This window comes from Sander lucioperca, chromosome 7 (assembly GCF_008315115.2).
Source record: "Sander lucioperca isolate FBNREF2018 chromosome 7, SLUC_FBN_1.2, whole genome shotgun sequence".
Taxonomy (NCBI): domain Eukaryota; kingdom Metazoa; phylum Chordata; class Actinopteri; order Perciformes; family Percidae; genus Sander; species Sander lucioperca.
In genome coordinates, this window is record NC_050179.1 from 28461063 (window position 1) to 28479646 (window position 18584).

The 18584-nt window shown below is 41.5% G+C and overlaps 1 protein-coding gene and 1 long non-coding RNA gene across 2 annotated transcripts in view; one reads left to right on the plus strand and one right to left on the minus strand.

Moving 5' to 3' along the window:
• The window catches only part of LOC118495442 (UPF0606 protein KIAA1549L-like), a 96907-nt gene that overhangs the window by 65613 nt on the left and 12710 nt on the right, over positions 1 to 18584 (plus strand). The gene's annotated exons all lie outside the window — the stretch shown is intronic.
• LOC118495384 lies at positions 900 to 17769 on the minus strand. The gene is made up of 3 exons (XR_004897766.1): positions 17759 to 17769; positions 15894 to 15895; positions 900 to 958 (listed from the first exon to the last, which is right to left on the minus strand). It is a non-coding gene; the product is annotated as an uncharacterized LOC118495384 (long non-coding RNA).

An 18584-nucleotide genomic window follows, 5' to 3' on the forward strand; every position in this document is an offset into this window, starting at 1 on the left:
GTGAAATGAGGCTATAACAGCAATCTCAACCAGCACAAGCGCTTGTGTCACTTGAAGTGCAGCGCCGCGCTGCTGAAGTGCCTCCCCTCCCTCCCTCCGTCCCTCTCCCCCCTCTGTCTTACCCTGAAAATTCACCTCAAAACGCATTCATTAGGTGATTAATTTTTCATAGTGACATAGGAGGTGCCGGATCCAATAAAAAAGGTTCCGGATCCAACGTCGGAGGTGCCGGAACATGTTCCGGCATGTTCCGGCTCAAATTAAACCCTGCTGAGGAGGGGGTGGGGTTGTTGGCTGAGTCCTGCATCCTGTCCTCCTCATCTGCTGAGAATCAAGAACATTCAAGGTCCTTTCCACGTCTGGATCTTTATGAAAGATAAGAACTGAAGAACTTTTTATCCTGCCACGACAGATCTCTCTGCGGCCCAGGCATTTCTTCCTGCTGTGCCGACATCCAACCCCTATTTGTTGAGTGTGAGGCGCGCCCGCAACTGCTGCATCACTGTGTTGCCTAATAAGAAGCGCTCTGTTGAATCTCCGCTGCACAAATGTGCTGAGGGCCGACATTCAACCCCATTGAACGCACTCCTATCCCTCCCGTGTACAAGCCTGAGCTTGATGTGCGTCATCGCCACATTGCTAACAGTAGTCTTGTTTTTTTTTTGTTGCGATCAATTATTTATTAGCACCTTCAGACATACAAAACAAATTCCACAATGTGTGACAGGTAATGTCAGATGGCACACAGAACAAAGAAACACAAATTGAACAAGAACAAAGACCCTCTCCCACCCCCCACCCTCTGCGTTCTCAAGGAAAACAAAACAAACAAACAGAAACCACACCTTGCCTAATCACTCTCCTCGAGTTCTTGTGGGGCAAAGGTCATTAAGTCTGATTTGCGCTGCTGCGCTTTCCCATAGGCTGATAGTTGACGATTTGGCTTTGTTAATCCTTGCTGTAGAGAGCTCAAGCATAACTATGTCTAGAAAATACGCCAACCACTGTTTTATACAAAGCGAGTGAGGGGGGAGCCAGCGCTGAGCTATCATTTTCTTGGTTGCAGTTGAGCTGGCTAGCCAAATTTTCTTTCTCCCAAGCAGGTGTAATTTAGAGTCGTCATTAAGTAACAAAACAATCGGGTCAGTAGGAACTCAAGATCCTATCACATCAGATATTATTGATGTTTTTTTATTCCAAAGCTCATGCACCTGTTCACACTCCCAGACCATATGCAGGAAAGTTCCAGTTTGTTCAGGTTGACAGAAAGTACAATAGGGAGTGGGAATGACTTTAGAGACGTATTTCTTTTGAGGAGTCCAATATGTCTAATATCCTATGACATATGTTGAAGTGGATATACTGGTGATTTGGGTTCTTGGAACAGCGGAAAATGTCCCAAACTGTCTCCCAATTAATTGCGTTCCCCTCAGGGCTCAGCTCTCGTTCCCATTTCTTTACTATTGGGAGTTCTCCTATGGATACTTGCATCAGTTTAGCATACATATTGGACACTAATCCTCTCACAGGAAAATCAACAAACCATTTAATGACTGGGTGCGCCTCAAGACTGTTTCCCCATGGCACTCCATAACATTTTATGGCTGATCTTAAGCACAGACAAAAGTAGGATGTCCTGGGGACCTCAAAACTACCTCTCAGGTCTTCAAAACTCAACATACCATTAGCAGTGAATAGCTGGTCTAAAGTATAAATACCTCTGTCACTCCACTGCTTACAAGCAAAGGGTTTTTTTTACCAGACATTAAGTGTGCATTGTGCCATATTGGGGTATTCAAATGCCACTTATTGGTGTAGCGTAGTTGCTCCTCCACCTGTTTAAAGTTGGTCAATGTGTTGGTGATAATAGGGCCATAGGCTAGCATACACTTTTTTGGACACACAACCGGAAAAGGCAAGGTCTTGCAGTCTTAGACTTCCAGTGAGGTTTTGCTCTATTTCTCTCCATGGAACTGTAGATGAGGGGTCCATCCACTCTCTGAGGGCCCGTAGCTGAAAGGCTCTGTGATACACTTTAAGGTTGGGGAGGGCCAAGCCTCCCGTGTTTGTGGTACATTGCAGGGTAGAGTATTTCAGCCTAGGTTGTTTATTATTCCAAATATACTGCCAAATTAAGGTATTAAGTTTCTTCCAGAAATGTATTGGTGGGGGTAAGGGGATCATTGAACTTAAGAAATTGACACAAGGAACTATGTTCATTTTAACAACCGCAATCCTGGACCGTAGTGATGCCGGCAGCACAGACCAATTGGCCAGATCCCTTTGAACACTACTTAATATAGTTTCATAGTTGTCCTGGACAACTCGCTGTAGTGATGCGTGTATGGTGATGCCCAAATATGTAATTTTGCTTTGGGTTGGTATTGTAACACTAATGGCTGATGTCACATGCCTGTTGTTCAATAAAAGAAGATTAGATTTATTCCAGCTAATTTTATAGCCGGAGATTGAGCCAAAAGATCTTAAGAATTTTTGGAATAGAGCCCTCAAGATCAGAGATGTACAACAAAATATCATCTGCAAATAATGATATTGAGCTGCTATTGGATTTAATCTGGACATTACAGGTTTTATTTTACCTTATGGCTTGGGCTAACGGTTCAAGAGAGATTGCAAACAGCATGGGGGAAAGCAGGCATCCCTGTCAAAAGCCCCGCTTGCCCCACAAACCAAGCCTCTCAAGTACTTTTCACAAGTAGTTCCACTCTAGGTGGTCAAAAGCCTTTTCCCCGTCCACACACATAAAACTGCTGCCGTTGTTGGAAGGTTTTTGGCTTCTTCTATTACATGAAATAGTCTGCGTACATTGTCTGCAGCACGACGCTTTGGTATAAAACCTGATTGGTCGGGGTGGACTAGCTTCTCGATAAAGCGCTCTAGGCGGAGAGCCAAGACTTTGGAATAAAGCTTAATATCAGTCCCGATGAGGCTGATGTGCCTGAAATTTGAGCAATCCATAAGAGCTTTTGCCCTTTTTGATTATAACAGAAATTAGCACAGTGTTGGTTTGTTGGTGGAAAGTACCCTTCTCTATGGCTGAAGTTAAAGCTTGTAAAATGGTAGGTCCTAATATGTCAAAATACTGTAGAAGTTCTGATGGAATTCCATCCAACCCTGGCGTTTTCCCTTTTTTAACTGTTTTTAATGCTGATTTAAGTTCCTCTAACGTTATAGGTTGACCCAGTTCTTCTGCCTCCTCTGGGACAAGAAGAGGCAGGTTTAGTTCTTTTAGGAACTTCTGGCGCTGTGTCAGATCTGGGTTGCAGTAGGACTCATACAACTTTTAATAGAGGGATTGAAAAGTGGTGCTGATATCCTTAGGATTTGTTGAGATACCTCGGTCTGTGCGGATGCTGTTGATAGTAGCTCTGGATTCGCTTTGTTTTAATTTCAGAGCAAGCAATTTGCTTGGTTTACAGCCATTAAAATAATAATTTTGTCTCACTCTGTGCATTATGAATTAAGCTCTCCTTCTTAGCAGATCATTTAGCTCTGTTCGACATGTGACTAGAAGAGTATAGTAGATTTAGAAAAACAAGACTGCTCTAAAGATTTACAGCATTCTTCCAACTCCGCAATCCTTGCCTCTCTTTTCCTCTTCAAGTTGACCACGAAGGAAGATGTGAAATCTCTAATAAATCCTTTAGTTGTTCTATTGCTATTGTGTGGAACATTGCCTTAAGCTCACTGGAGCACAAAGTATAATCAATGCGGGAGTGGGTGAGTTGACGTGTGGAAAAGAAAGTGTAATCCTTGCTAGTAGGGTTGTGCATCCTCCATATATCTGTAAGATGGTGGGATTCCACAACTGCTCTAAACATGTCTAATATTATTTTTGGGGTTTTTGTGTGATTGACCCCTGATCTATCCTGATTTAAATCTAGTACTGCATTCATGTCTCCCCCTATAATTAGTGAATATTCATTGAGAGACAGCAATTCATTGGTTAGGCGCAGGAAAAAACTTTCATCATATGTAGACGGTGCATATACCGAAACAAAGGCTATTTTCCTACTCCTTATCGTGGTACATAAGATATCCTGCCTGATAGGTCTTTACTACTTTTGTCTATGGTGAGTGCGCATTTCCGTGACAGCAACACAATGGAGCCCTTGGTTTTGGTGTTGTCACTAGATGAGGCACTAGATGAGGCAGCAACCTTGAAGTATTTATTTTGTAGATGATTTACATCTCTTTTAAGAAAATGTGACTCTTGTATAAGCGCCACATCTATGTTCGTTCTTCTTAAATAGTCCAGGAATTTCGCTTTTTGATCGGCCCGTTTAGCCCCCTGATGTTAACTGAAAGGATTGAAAGCTCAGCCATCTTCAAAATTTACATGCACACATCTCTCGAGTACCCTACCGGAATTCACTGATAAATTTGTAGCAACGGGTGAACTGTTAGCTCTGAGCAAAGTGTGGTAAAAACATAAAAAATAAAATAAATCCCCTAACCCTCTGAGACTGCAGACCCCAACCCCTATCTGCAAGATACGTGGCCTCATCAAATGCGGCTCACGCAAACTCCAGCCCACAATTACCCCTCCTGTCTAAAGTCACAGGTATGTTGAAACAGGTCTAGTGAACTTCTTATGCTAAACATGAACGGTGTTACAAAAACCCTAGAACTAGGTCCCAAGCAGCTATCAAATTCTGAAATAAGCTATGTGAAAAACACACCAACCTGGTTGGAATAATAAACAGATTATAAACTGCACGGTCAGCATCCATCATATTTTTTTCAGTCTGGTTAAATGTTCCTTTAAAGCTTGGCTCCAAAACTTACATACAGTGTCCTTGAGACAAATTTAGCACGGTAGCCCAGACACCGCTAGTCCACAGCCGCTGGGTCCACCAGCCTCGGCCCCGCCACTGGCTCCAGCACCAGACGCGAAGTCCCCCCACCGTCCTCCAGCACCGTTGTCGGCAACGAAGCGGCCCGTGTTGATGTCGCGTCGTCCTCCACATCCAGCTCCCGACAGAAAACGTCCACATCTGTGGCTGCAGTAAAGGTGAACTCTCTCCCTCTGTGGGTCACTCTCAGGGTGGCCGGGTGGATGAGCAGGTCCGGGGGGCCCCTAGCATGTATCTTGTGTTGTGCGCCTTCAAGTGCCCGATGCCGCTGGGTCATGAATGCGCTGCAGTCAGGTTGTATCAGATCACACACTGTAGTTCCCTTCATCTCAAGCTCTGCCCTGATGTGTTGCAGCGAGGCATTCATTTCCGTTAGCGCTCCCTTTATTGCGTTGTAAACCACTGATTCAAGCACACTTTGTTGCTTTTCCAAGACCTGAGCAATCAAGTCCTCCATGTTCGGGAATGCACTAGCATCAGACGCTATGTTAGCCATCGCTCTGTTAGCCGCCGCCATGTTTGCAGATTTTTGTTTCCGAGTATGTAGCTTAGACGACAACGGGACCTGTTTTCTCACACTTGCAGGCAATTCAATCAGTCACTGTGAAAACAGATAAAACGATTTGCCGTTGAAGAAAAAGTAATAGACCTGGTTATTCAATGAAATGCGGAGGTGGGTATGAGAGCCCTAGCTTTCTGCGACCATCGCGGCTGTTGGTCACGTGATCTCCCTCATGTTTTTTTTTAAACATTCAGTATCATAATATTAGGTGTTTGCTTACCAGTGAATGAGACATAAAGTAAAATTCCTTTCTCCGCTCCACTCTGAAGCAATGAGGCAGCGGTGCTCGTGCACGTCTGTGTGTGGGTCGGAGCCCTGAGGGCAGGGGGAGGGGTTAGATGGAGCCCTGAGGAGATGCTACTTTCAGATCTTGCTAACTTATCAACATTATCAACCCTGCCTTTAAACATCAATTCTTTAGTTGTTTGTTCATTTGTGTGCCTGTTCAGTATCTGTGAGTGCCGGAGTTTTTCTTTTTTTTCTTTTAAGAAAGAACACGACACTCAAACAATACACCTCTTTTGCAAATGGGCTGTCAGCTCCGCTGAAAATGTCTGCACGTTTTACAGAAAAGCGTGTCCTTATTTACACTTTATTCCAAACAAGAATAAATAACACATTAAAGAACTTTGCTTAGCCAATGTTGTGACGGTAATGTTACATTGGCTGAAAAGCCAGCTAGCTAGCTGGTTGAAGGCAGCCCAGAGAGCCTGCCTGTCTGAACTAGAGCAACCAATTCCAGTGGCTTCCAACCACTTGTTTCAACTGTTCCGTTTCAATCAGAAGACAAACTAAACACACACAAGTCAACAATATGTCAAGTTTATATTTATTTATTTTCTTACATACATTTGAATATTTTTCATAGCAAAATGTATTTTGATCAAACTTGGCTGGGTGGTAATGTGAGTGGGCCAGTGTGACCCAGGTCCATTACTGGCTATGCGACTGATCTGTGGTACAAATGTATGTGCTTATGATTAATAATTTTAAGTTATTAGTTATCATCATATATTTTAGGTATTAATTGATTATTAATTAGTAACAAAAATGGCTCGCTAGCGCCCCCTACAAAGTTAAAAAAAATTGATTTCAAAGTTCAAAATTAGTGCGATTTTGGCCATTTCCACATGTCGTACTTTAACGAACTCCTCCTAGAGATTTCATCCGATCAACTTCAAATTCGGTCTGTGCCATCTTAAGACGTTAAAGATGAAAAGTTGTTAAAAGAAAAACTTTCCGTCAAACAGTGTGGGCGTGGCGTGGCGGCCATTTTGAGTGTTTAGCGATGAACAAAGAAATTGTTGTAACTTGAGTGTACGTTGTCGTATCTGCCCGAAATTTCTCACGATTGACAAGGGTCCAGATCTGAGGACATCTACAGGCCAGTATTTACTTTTGGTCATAGCGCCCCCCGCTGGCAACAGGGAATGCACCTTATATGACAAACATCATCCGATTTACATGAATCTTATAATGTGTGGTCGACATGTGATACTGAGCCGCCCCCTATACTTTAACCACGCCCCCCTTACTCAGACCACGCCCCCTTTCATAACATTTGAACTGTTTAAGGTAGAGTATAGTGTGAGGTGTCATTGAACTCAGCAGAGACTTCCTTTTTAATTGGTGATGGTTTGACCTGCCCCCTATAATTTAGCCACGCCCCCTTTCACAGCTAATGAACTGTATGATGTAGAGTCTTGTGTGAGGTATCGTTGAACTCAGCAGGGAGTTCTCTTTTCATTGGTGACGATTTGCAGTGTCTGAGTGACGCGCAAATGCACGGTCGCAAGGAGCGGCGTCCGCCAGTAACCCCGACATGCGCAGAGGCGCGAGGGCCCGTCCATCGCTGCTTGCAGCTTTAATTATCTTTCTTCCTGCTTGATAGCAGTGCAGTCAAGTGATCTTTCTAATCTGTTGTGAATCATTTTTGTCTTTGTTTTGATTTGCCTAATCTATCTTATGTTCCTTTTCAACCCAGTCTATTTCTATTTCATCTTTACCTTCTCTGTCTCTTTTCAAACAATCACTCTCTCACCCTCTGTATTTCTCTATATTGCTCCCCTCCTCCATCTCCTATCTGATTGCTTCCTCGGTTTTTTCTGCCAACCTGTCTATCTCGCCTGTCTGTTGTTGTGCCTGCCCTGCCTGCACGCATCTCTGTCTGTCCACCTGCCTCTCTTCATCTCTGTCTGTTTTCTGTCTTCATCTGCCTGCATTTTCTAATTTCATCCAGTTGTTTGTGCGCCCGCACTGGGAGTGACTCAGTGTCTCTAAGCTCCAGTCCTCTTTCATCTACCCCCTGCCACACGCACACGCACACGCACACGCACACACAGTTCTCCTCCTTTCCATCAGATAATGTAGACTATCATTTGGCAACCTGGATCAGTCTATTGAGAGACAGCAGCAGCAACAGTAAGGTATAAAATTGGCTAGAGCTTTAAACTGTGATATGTAGGCTGTGTTTTGAGGCACTGTTGATGTGCAAATGTTGGCTTTAGCAGCCAACATTTAGGGATTGTCAAACAGCATGGAATTAGCAGTGTGGTTAATTGATTGCACAATTGGCCAGTTTTACAGCTTTAAAATGTTGGCAGGTAGAAAGTAGTGACAGCAGAGGGCAACGTTTCTTTTTTTAGGTATGCAAAACAAAAGTGAACTAGAACTGCAAGCAGTTATGACGGGGCCCAAGCCACCCACGCCAGTCGCCCCCGACGCCCAGGGGAGCGCGCGAAAGCGGAACCTGAAGCCGGGCGGCGGGGAGGCAAACGTCGCGAAATATCGAGAGGCGCGAGCCGCGACACCTGCGGTACGTCGCTGTTGGAAACGTAGCGGTCAACAGTTCACCTCCACGCATATACAGACTACCTTTAAGAATTCTCTACAATAAACAAACTTCTTAACCCCCCTGACCGCAGGAGACAGCAGAGAGAAATGAGAGAGTGACCGAGAAGGTGGAGGGGGGAGGCAGGTGTGGTGGTTGAAGGAGCAGGGGAGGTGGTCACGTTGTTGCAAATGGCGTCATAGGCGCCGATTTATGTTTTCCTCCGTGGGTGCTTCGTGGGAAATTAGCACCAACTGCAATGTTTAATTGCACGGTATCGCCGCCTATGAATGGTGTAGATTTTGGATTGAAAAAGTGAGAGAAAAGAGTTGCATTTGTCCACTGTGAAGGTTGTAGAAACTTTGTCAGGTGGAATTTCACTGTGCCGTCTACGACACAGCTTGTGGCTGTGGCGTCGCTGTAATCTCCATTTATAAATGTTTTTATAACTTTAAAGCATTAAATCTTCAAAATATACAGCCATGCGACACACAATTGAAAGCTTAGAGTCTCAGGATTCCATTAAGCCCACACAGAAAGCATGAGATGATTTACAGCAGTTACACAACTGCTACAAAGTTATAATAAATAAAACAATACAGCGTAAACAGCGCAGCCCGTGTGTAGTGCATCCTTACCTGTTTCCTTGTCCCTTTAGCCACTGCGTGGATTTTTTGCCCAAAACTTTTTTTTCTTAAATCCCCAAGAGTCCAAGGAAATGGAATATCCAAGCCATTATATCCAAAACGAGCTGTTCGCCTCACAATCTTGACGTTTCTGGCCGAATCACAACGGGAAATCGCTGAACTGTTTTTCATTTCGGCACTTCTAACGCTGCTCGCTTCTCTCCTGAGGGTCCTAGCAAGTTGATATGGGCGTCACTCTATTCTCTGACTTCTAAGGTTTCCATGGATACCTGGTATAAGCCAATCGGTGCAGGTTTGGCTGTGATACACCAATAAGAAAGCTGAAGTCTCCTCTGACGCGTTTTGGCCCACGTGTACTCGAGCGACATTTGCTCGGACCAGTTAGATTTAAATGCTATAAGACCCATCTACATTTTTAGCCAATGAGCAGACAAGTCGATAGATACCAAATGTGCCAGTGAAATTTTAACCCTGTAATGGCTGGAGCTGTGTCAAAGCAAAAACAGGGCCTCCTATAAGCATATCACACCCTGTGCAGTTTATAATGACTTATTTCTATATATTTATGTATATATTTATTTCAAGTATGTGTATGATTGATGTGGATGTGTTTGTGTATTTGAGAAGTGTTTTATTTTGTACTTTATTGGCTTTTTTCTTTGCACTTTTCAAATGGAAATCAGAAAAACGCACAGACATATATGTAGAAATAATTTTTTTTTTGAGTCTTTTGGCTTCTGGATTTTTTCTGTAGTAAGCTGAGACATGTGGCTCAACCTAGTTTAAAAAAAATCTCCCGCGATCTTATGGGAAAAAACTACCCACAATTAACAATACATTGCCATGTCCTTACTGTGAGACGCCTAAGACAGTGCTACAGGGAGACAGGAAGCACAGCTGGTCATCCTCGCAGTGGCAGACCACGTGTAACAACACCTGCATAGGATCGGTACATCTGAATATCACACCTGGGCCCCGTTTCAGAAAGCAGGTTTAGTGAAAACTCTGAGTTTGTTAACCCTGAGATGAGGGAAACTCTGGGTTTTCGGTTTCAGAAAGAGAGGTAACTTCACCTCAGAGTCAGTTACTATGGTAACTTCACCTCAGAGTCAGTTACTATGGTAACTGAGCCTGTGAACCTAACCTGGTCTGTATCAGGCGCATTTTAGACCAGTTTGTTATCGGCATGAATAAAAAACATTGTGTTGGTTTATTAACCATGTTAGGCAGATTATAAAACGTTTTTTTTTCCTAAAAACATGGCATTTCCTTGTGTCGATGATCCCGTTGATGAAGAAGCTGCTTTACTTTGCAGGGTGTTATATGTCAAGAGATGATATTAAAGCCCCGACATTTTAATTTTCAGATAACTTCCTATCTCAGCGGTATCGTTTTTCTTCCCAGTCTGTTCCCAGTCCCAACCTTATCCGTCCTCATTTCACTAACGTCACCCATCTTGGGCATGCTCTACATCCCAGTAGATCATTTGTGTCACATTAATTTTTTTTCTTTTGAAAACAGCAGTTTTCTTTACAACATTGATGATGTGGAGCATTTTAGTAAAGCTTCATTACCATTATACAATTTTTTCCTTCCCTATGATTTCTCTATCGTGTTTATAACTATAGTTTTTAGTTGTGCTTTTTAAATATCCCTCAATATCAGCTGCAGCAGGATAACTGTGTGGTTGGAAACAATTACAGTTACTGATATTCTTGTCTATTTTATATTTAATATATCACATTACAATATATTTTTGTTTTCTAATTCATAACTTTGACAAACATGTATGCTATATACAGTAAGTAAACAATACACTACTTAACCACTTAATTTAAAACAGCTAAGTAACTAATGACATATTTAAAAAACATCAGGTTATCATATTTATCAGGTTCTCTTAGCAATCCAGTCCAAAGGCTCAGGATGCTGCAAATGTTGGTAAAATATGAAAATGGCTGGTGGATTTAAGACACAAAATAAGAATGTATTGAATGAATTAAATATGAACATATCTGTCATTGTCAGTGGCTTGTTGATCTTTACATTGTTAGTTAATTTCCTATCCTGGCCTGGGACACACATTCATACGGTTTAATAAAGTACTTATTGGACTTTAACTTATCATTGCACTTAATAAAAATAACGAGTGTAGCTGTCCTCAATTTAGGTCATCCTGTAGGTCTCATCTGCATTTTTTCCTGCATCTGTGTACGTTTGTGTGTGTGTCTGCGTGTCTGTGTCTGTGTGTGCGTGTGTGTGTGTGTGTGTGTGTGTGTGTGTGTGTGTGTGTGTGTGTGTGTGTGTGTGTGGGTGTGCGTGCGCGTGCGCGTCAGTCGCGGGGGAAACGGAGCAGCCCCGCCTGCTGCAGAGAGCCGACAGATTGAAACGGCAGCCGCTGACTTCCGAGTGAAAAAAGGTTACAGCGTACATTGATGTTAAAATGTATACAGGTTGGCAGGACGGTCTGAAATGTTTTGCACGGTCTTTCGCTGTATATTTTGCTGGTAAATGTGAGATGTTTGAGTCACACACACGTCTCGTCTTCATATCAGAAACTAGAAAATTAATTTGACCCGTTCTCACTCCTGCTTGGTCAGTGGCTGCCATAGACTGTATATAAGAATTACTGTAAGTAGGCTACAATAAAACCTTTGTGAGTAAAAAGTCAATACTTATCAATGCACTCACCTGTATAGACAGGCATAAACATATAGAAAGCGATATTTCAATCTGCAAATAGTGCATTTTTACAAACACGCTAAAACAAAAGCTGTTGGTTTGTAGTCTAACTGTTTATCTTAGTTTGCCAGGAATCTTGAAATTTGGACAAATTCTTCTAAACTTAACAGCTGGCTGAACAAACCAAACTCTCTGCTGGAGCGGTAAAACTATGGAGGTATTATAAGACCAAAACAGACAAAATAATAAATAAAAAAAAGAATAGGCATATTTGGTATAAATTCATTTTATTTTCTTTATTTGAAAGTCTGGCCTCCAGAGTGTCTGCTTAGAAAAATTCTGGCCCTTGGAAAAATGTAGTTGATGACCCCGTTTTTTTTTACACTTTATAAAAATCAAATATGTTGTATGTGAGATTTGAAACCTGTCCCATCACAAAACCATTTTGTCGCATTCAGGAACAATCAGAATTTTGAGAATACGACAAACAATAATTTTTTTCAGCATCTTTCTAAAGTTACAAAAACTTTTCCTCTTTACGAATTGTATAATTTAAATGACAACACTAATAAGGGCCAAAACACGTCTACGTCGATTATAGCGCCCCCTAATGGCCGATCTTTGCTAAATTTGGTAGAGAGCCTCCAAGCGGCATGCCGAACTAGCATCACAAGTTTCGTGTTGATTGCATTTACTGTGGCAGAGATATTGCAATTGCAAATTCCCCATTCAAAAGCATTGAGTTATTGGCCAAAACAAATAAACGTTGCTTATAGCGCCCCCTAAAGGCCGATCTTTGCCAAATTTAGTACAGAGCATCGTAGTGGGATGACAATGAAAACGCAAACAATGATCTCAAGTTATTTGCTGATAACATTTAATTTGGTCGAGATATGATATATGTGTCTGGTAGCTAGCTAGGAAAATTTGTTTGGTCGTCAAATGCGCAAACTTTAACGTAGCAAAATTCCTTGGGTAACTTTTGGTCAGGTCCATCTCTAGATGCTACATACCAGATTTCGTGCTGATCTGTCGCACGGCCTAGGACGAGTTCGAAAAAGTTGGTTTTGCGCATTGCGTGATATTGCGGAAAAAACTTTAAGCGGAAATGGGCGTGGCCTATATCATGTGATTCAGCTTGATTCAAGGAACACATGGATGTAAGGATTTCTAATGTGCGATGTGTAATGTGGGAGTTAAAGGCAAGTTAAAAAAACATTATAGCGCCACCTAGTGGTCCACATGTGTAATTTTTGGTAGGTGTGGTCCTTGACCCATTGTCTATCTACCCTGTAAATGTAAAGTTGTTCACGTTAGTGTAAGTAGTAAATGTAGACGTGGGTCCCATAGGCCACGCCCACTTTGACCCCTCAGTACCCCACTCTAGGGTTGGCCTCAGGAGTGGCCCTAGATGGTACCCATCAAATTTTGTAAAAATCTGATTAGCGGTTCATGAGATATAAACTTTTTGTACTTGTAGCGCCCCCTAGTGGCCAATTTTTGTAAAACGGGTGGGTGACCTTCAGAGGGTCATGCTAAACAAGAATCTAAAGTTTGGCATTGATGGCGAGATATGGCAAAGTTGGTGTTTTCATAGTTAGCTACACAAATTTGTTTGTGCGTAATATGCGCAATTTTTATCCTATCTTTTTGTTCAGCCCATCTGGAGATGCTACCTGCCAAATTTCGTGCCGATCGGTCGCACGGTCTAGGAGGAGTTAGAAAAAGTAGGTTTTTGATAAATCGCGATTTTTCACGCATAAAAGTTTAGGCGGAAATGGGCGTAGCCTATATCATGTGATTCAGTTGGATCCAGGGAACGTGTGGATGTATGGTTTTTGAATGTCCGGTGTACGGTGTGGGAGTTATAGGGCCAAATGCGTTTTTTCTGCTATAGCGCCACCTAGTGGTGGAAGTAGGTCTATTTTTGCGCCTGAGGTCCTTGCAGAGTTTGGGACCATTCCTGAAAATGCCAACCCCCCACCATGTACAGTTTAGGCTGTAGTCGGAGTTTTAGGCGGAGAAGAAAAATAAAAATAATGTATGATGATGATTAATCAGTAGAAAAACAATAGGGTTCTACAGCCCTGCTGTATGAACGGCATAGCTTTGCTATTGCCCGTTCTTACAGACTCGGGCTTGGACCCCTAAATAAAAACCATGCAGCTTCTGCAGGGTGCGTGAGGAATTCAAAATGGGTTCCACTTCATTTCAACCTCCTGCATTAGTCTTTTTAAGTGGTATATAAACAATTAGTCTCGCATTGCCAGACTTTCCTCCACAGTGCTGCAGAGGAGGGTCTGGCTAGTTCACACAGCATTCCGGGATGGGAGGAAAAAGGTGCTCTGGTTTATTGTCATTTCTTTAAACCAATCACAATTGTCTTAGGCGGCGCTAAGCACTGGACGAAGCAACAGTGTTGTTTTGGCGGAATATGTGTACGTTCAAAGGTTGTTTCAGTCATGCAACAGAAAACTCAGATTGGACAGATAGTCTAGCTAGCTGTCTGGATTTACCCTGCAGAGATTTGAGGAGCAGTTAACCACAGTCCTCATAAATCGACCAGATTTTAAAATGCCAACACAAAGACAGTGGAAGGTAATGGATAGCCAGCCGAAATGAGGGACATCCGGTGGAATTTCCAGTGGCACCTGAACAATCCCGGAAGTGAAACATCGTCCATATAGACTAATAAACAAATAATAATTGCTTTATAATGCAGTAACACACTATAGTGTAGGTGGAAACAGACATATAACAATTTTTATTGTTAACAATTTATTTGTCAACAATTGTCTCCTCCTATTATGAAGTATCCATAACTGGAGAATAAACAGTCAATGAATCCTTGATAACACAGTAGTTATAAATATATGTATGTATTGATCCTTATGTGGGCTATATATAGTTCATGTTAAGATAGATAGTGTGACTATTGAAAGAGTATATGTAAATACATTTCTCGGGGTGATTATAGCTCACAAGCTCTGCTGGAAACCTCATATAAAACACGTTCAATCTAAAGTGTCACGACGCATCTCAGTCAATCACTGCATATTCTATATTGTTCACTGGTTTTACCTTATTTAAATTACTGTGTGGAGGTCTGGGGGAACACCTATAAACGCACACTGCAACCACTAATCACACTACAAAAAAGAGCCATAACAACAGTTCATAAAGCAGGATATTATGATCACACCAACTTACTGTTTTTACATTCCAGAGATTTAAAGTTCATTGATGTAGTTGAATTTCAAGTTTCAAGCACAAATCATGTATAAAGCTAAAAACAGACTACTAACATGTAATATTCAGAAGTTCTTTTTTGATAGAGAGGGGGGTTATAATTTAAGGGATAAGTTTAAATGAAAGGTTCGAGCTGTTCGTATGACTATAAAAAATCAGTGCATTACAATCAGTGGTGTGAAATTGTGGAATGGTCTGTGCACAGAACTAAAGCAATGTCCAAACATAATCCAGTTCAAAAAGGTACAAAGCAATGATTTTCAAAAATGATATGAAAGGAGGGCTTTAACAGCTGCAATATATGTGTTCATTGACGTATGTGTATGATTATGTGTGTGTGTGTGTGTGTGTGTATGTGTATGTGTATATGTATGTATATTAGAGTTGAGCCGGATACTCGGCTGAAACAAGTATCCGGTACGGATAAAGCACTTTTGCCGAGTACGAGTATTATACGAGTAATACGAGTCAATATCTGTGCTCGGATTGAATAAAAATCCTCATTGGGTAGCTGACTGTGTCTGCGTTCTGTGATAGGCTAGTCGTCACAGCGCCCCTCCCCTACACACATACAGATTTATTGTGTTGCTGTGTCCCGCTCTGCTCACTCACACACAGAACAGCTCTCTCTCTCTCTCTCTCTCTCTCTCTCTCTCTCTCTCTCTCTCTCTCTCTCTCTCTCTCCCTCAGTCACTCAGGTTCGTTTTAACCAGTAGAGTTCTGGTAAACGTGGGGTTTGTTCAGACGTGGTGCATGGTAGAATGCGACTCGCGTTGCGTCTCTGCCTGTCGGAGATTTTTTTTCTTTTTTAAACCGTTAGCTGGCTCTAAACAGATCTGAAAAACAGCGTCAGACTATTTGATCCGTAGAACACAGTCCCCCCCGCCCCCCTCTCTCTCTCTTTCTCTCTCTCTCTGTCTCTCTCTTACTCACTCACACACACACACACACACACATACCTGGTGTGGAAATAAAAAAAATAAAAAAGAACCAAAAAAAGTTAAAAAAAGAAAGTTATGTTGAGTATGAAAACTCTTGTTCATTACATCTTACTTCATAATTGCAACCGCATGTATTGTATTCATTGTTCTTGTTCTGTATATAGTTTGTTATCGTGATCAAAACCATTGATCTGAAGCTCAATGCTGATGCTGTCATGTAAATAGTTTTCTAATCAGCAATAAATATAACAATTTCTGATCAACCCATATCAATTGCATGCTTAAAATAACATACCGGTTAAACCCCCGCCCATTTCAAGACAAACCGACCCACTTCCGGGTTAAATCCCGCCCACTTCAGGGTTAGGCCCCGTCCAGTCCGAGTACAGATACAGATAATTCATATGGTTAACAGATACAGATACAGATACAGATAATGCTGTACTCGCTCACCCCTAATGTATATATGTGTGTATGTATGTATAGTATATATATAGGCTATATCATGAGATAATTGTGAATAAGATATACATATGTGTTAAATGAAATAATAATAATAACAATAATAATAATAATAATAATAATAATAATAATTTACTGAGTTATGGAAAAGGGGTAGGATTAAATAAGTGTATACTTCTTCCTACTCCTTTTTAGACATGTCTGTGTTGGTTTTTTGTGTGATGTTTTGTTTGGTTTATTTTTGATATGTCTGAAATAAATGTATTCATTCATTCATTCTATCATCTTTTTATCTATCTTACTATCTTATCTTTATTGCTTTAAATACATTTATAAAATAGACAATCTAAAATTCTTTATCCAATGTCAAGATCATGTAGTACTTGAGTTTCAAAAATATTTGAACAATATCAATAAGAGCCTGAAACTATCTTTGGAGCACAGCAAAAAAGGAAAAATACATTTCCTAAATGTGAAAATCACAAAAACTAATGATGATGTGGATTTAAATACTACCATCCATTGAAAAACCATGGATCGAAATACAATCTTATGGGCAGATAGTTCCATCCAAAAACTCTTATAGACAACATTCCATTCAGCTTTCAATGACTCAGAAGTATATGTGACACAGAGAAAGAGTTTGATGACAAGGCTACAGACATGGCAAACCGCTTCACAATAGTCAAAAAGTCACTTAAAAGAGCTAAATCCATAAAAAGAAAACAACCAAAAAGAAACCACACCAGTCTTCAAAAATGTATTTGTGATGCAACCTAACCTGCCAAGGGACTACGGGCGGAAAATAGCACTTGTGCTACAACCTGGCACAATGCATCTCTCCTTGTTCTTATACAAGGTTAATGTTAACTTGTGCATTGTCCCTGTTTAAATAAAATGAATCAACACAGTGAACACGCAAATAAGTATAAATCTCAAATAAGAAACATCATTAAACTCAATTGGCACATTCTTCAGAGTGAAGTGTCTCTCAAACCACTATTCACAGTATGTTCTCATTTAGACGTGCACCGGGCCTGAGAGACAATGCAGTACCGAGCTACCTTCCCCCTCCCATAGGAACAACCTGTCTAAAAAAAGCCCCTCGGAACTTTTAAATGTGGGAGTTTCAATCATTGTATTAATGGTTTTAAGATGTGAGCACATCCCGCATATATCAAATGAGACATTTAGCTAATTGCACACCAAACATGTTGTATATAGACTGTAGAGAGTTGAAGAACATAAAAATGCCATCTGCACAAGGAATGTTGATTATGCTATGGCATTACATCATGTGCAAACGGGACATGGTGACCCTAACACACTGATCACAACACTTGATCCAACAATGTTGCTAGACTATAGTCTCACAAAGCCAGATATTACTCCACAGTGCAGCAGAGTAGCTAATGTTAGATGCTGGCTATATTGACAATCGTAAAAGCCTGTGCTCCTACTGCAACAACCGCTAAAACATCATGACCTCGCAGGCCTCTCTACCCTACTGTCAGCCACACTTTCTCGGCTTAAAATTACGGCAACAACCACTAAAACACCCCAGCCTCGCCGTCCTCTATAACCAACTGAAAGACACACTTTCTTGGCTCAAAATTACTCATCGTTTGTTCGCTATGGCTGCTGAAGAGGCTACACGGCTATTTTGCCAAAGTTAAATTGCATGTTTCCATTATGAGGAAGTCAAACTTGCGGTTTCTGTCATAGGTCGGTGGTTGTAAACAGCTATGGCTCGCTTGCCTGTTCCTCCGGTAACGTTAGCTGTTATCGTGTCTTAGTATGGCGGCGCTAGCCAGGACCAGTCAGGATCCCTTCACCGGCCGTGTCTCAATTGTTTTTGTGAGTAACCCTACCCTAGTAGCCGTGATAAATTACCCTGAAGCTAAATGCTTACCTGTTCAGGAGGAAATTAGCCCTTTTGGGCTTTAAGCTGTCTCCATCTTTCAAATACATCTCCAATATTTACCCAGGTTTTATTACGTCTCTGGTCATGCAACTGTTTAGAAACATGGCAAGGTTTTTTAGGTTGGGTAGAATCTATATTTGTTGATCCCGTTCATTTGTTTGCTGCTTCCATGGCTGTAGTGCGCTGGGTTTGTGTTTTTACATGTATATCTGGCAACCAGGCCGGGCTGTCAAAATGGGCAGTTCATACCAACACACAAGCCAAAACACAAACAGACATTCCGTCACGGAACGGACATCTAAAAGGAGAAAATACTGGCAATAGCATTGTTGTCAGAAAAGCATGTTTCCTTAAAGGTGCCCTGCCACACAAAACCGTTTTTACTTGTATTTTTTGAAATATGTTAGGTC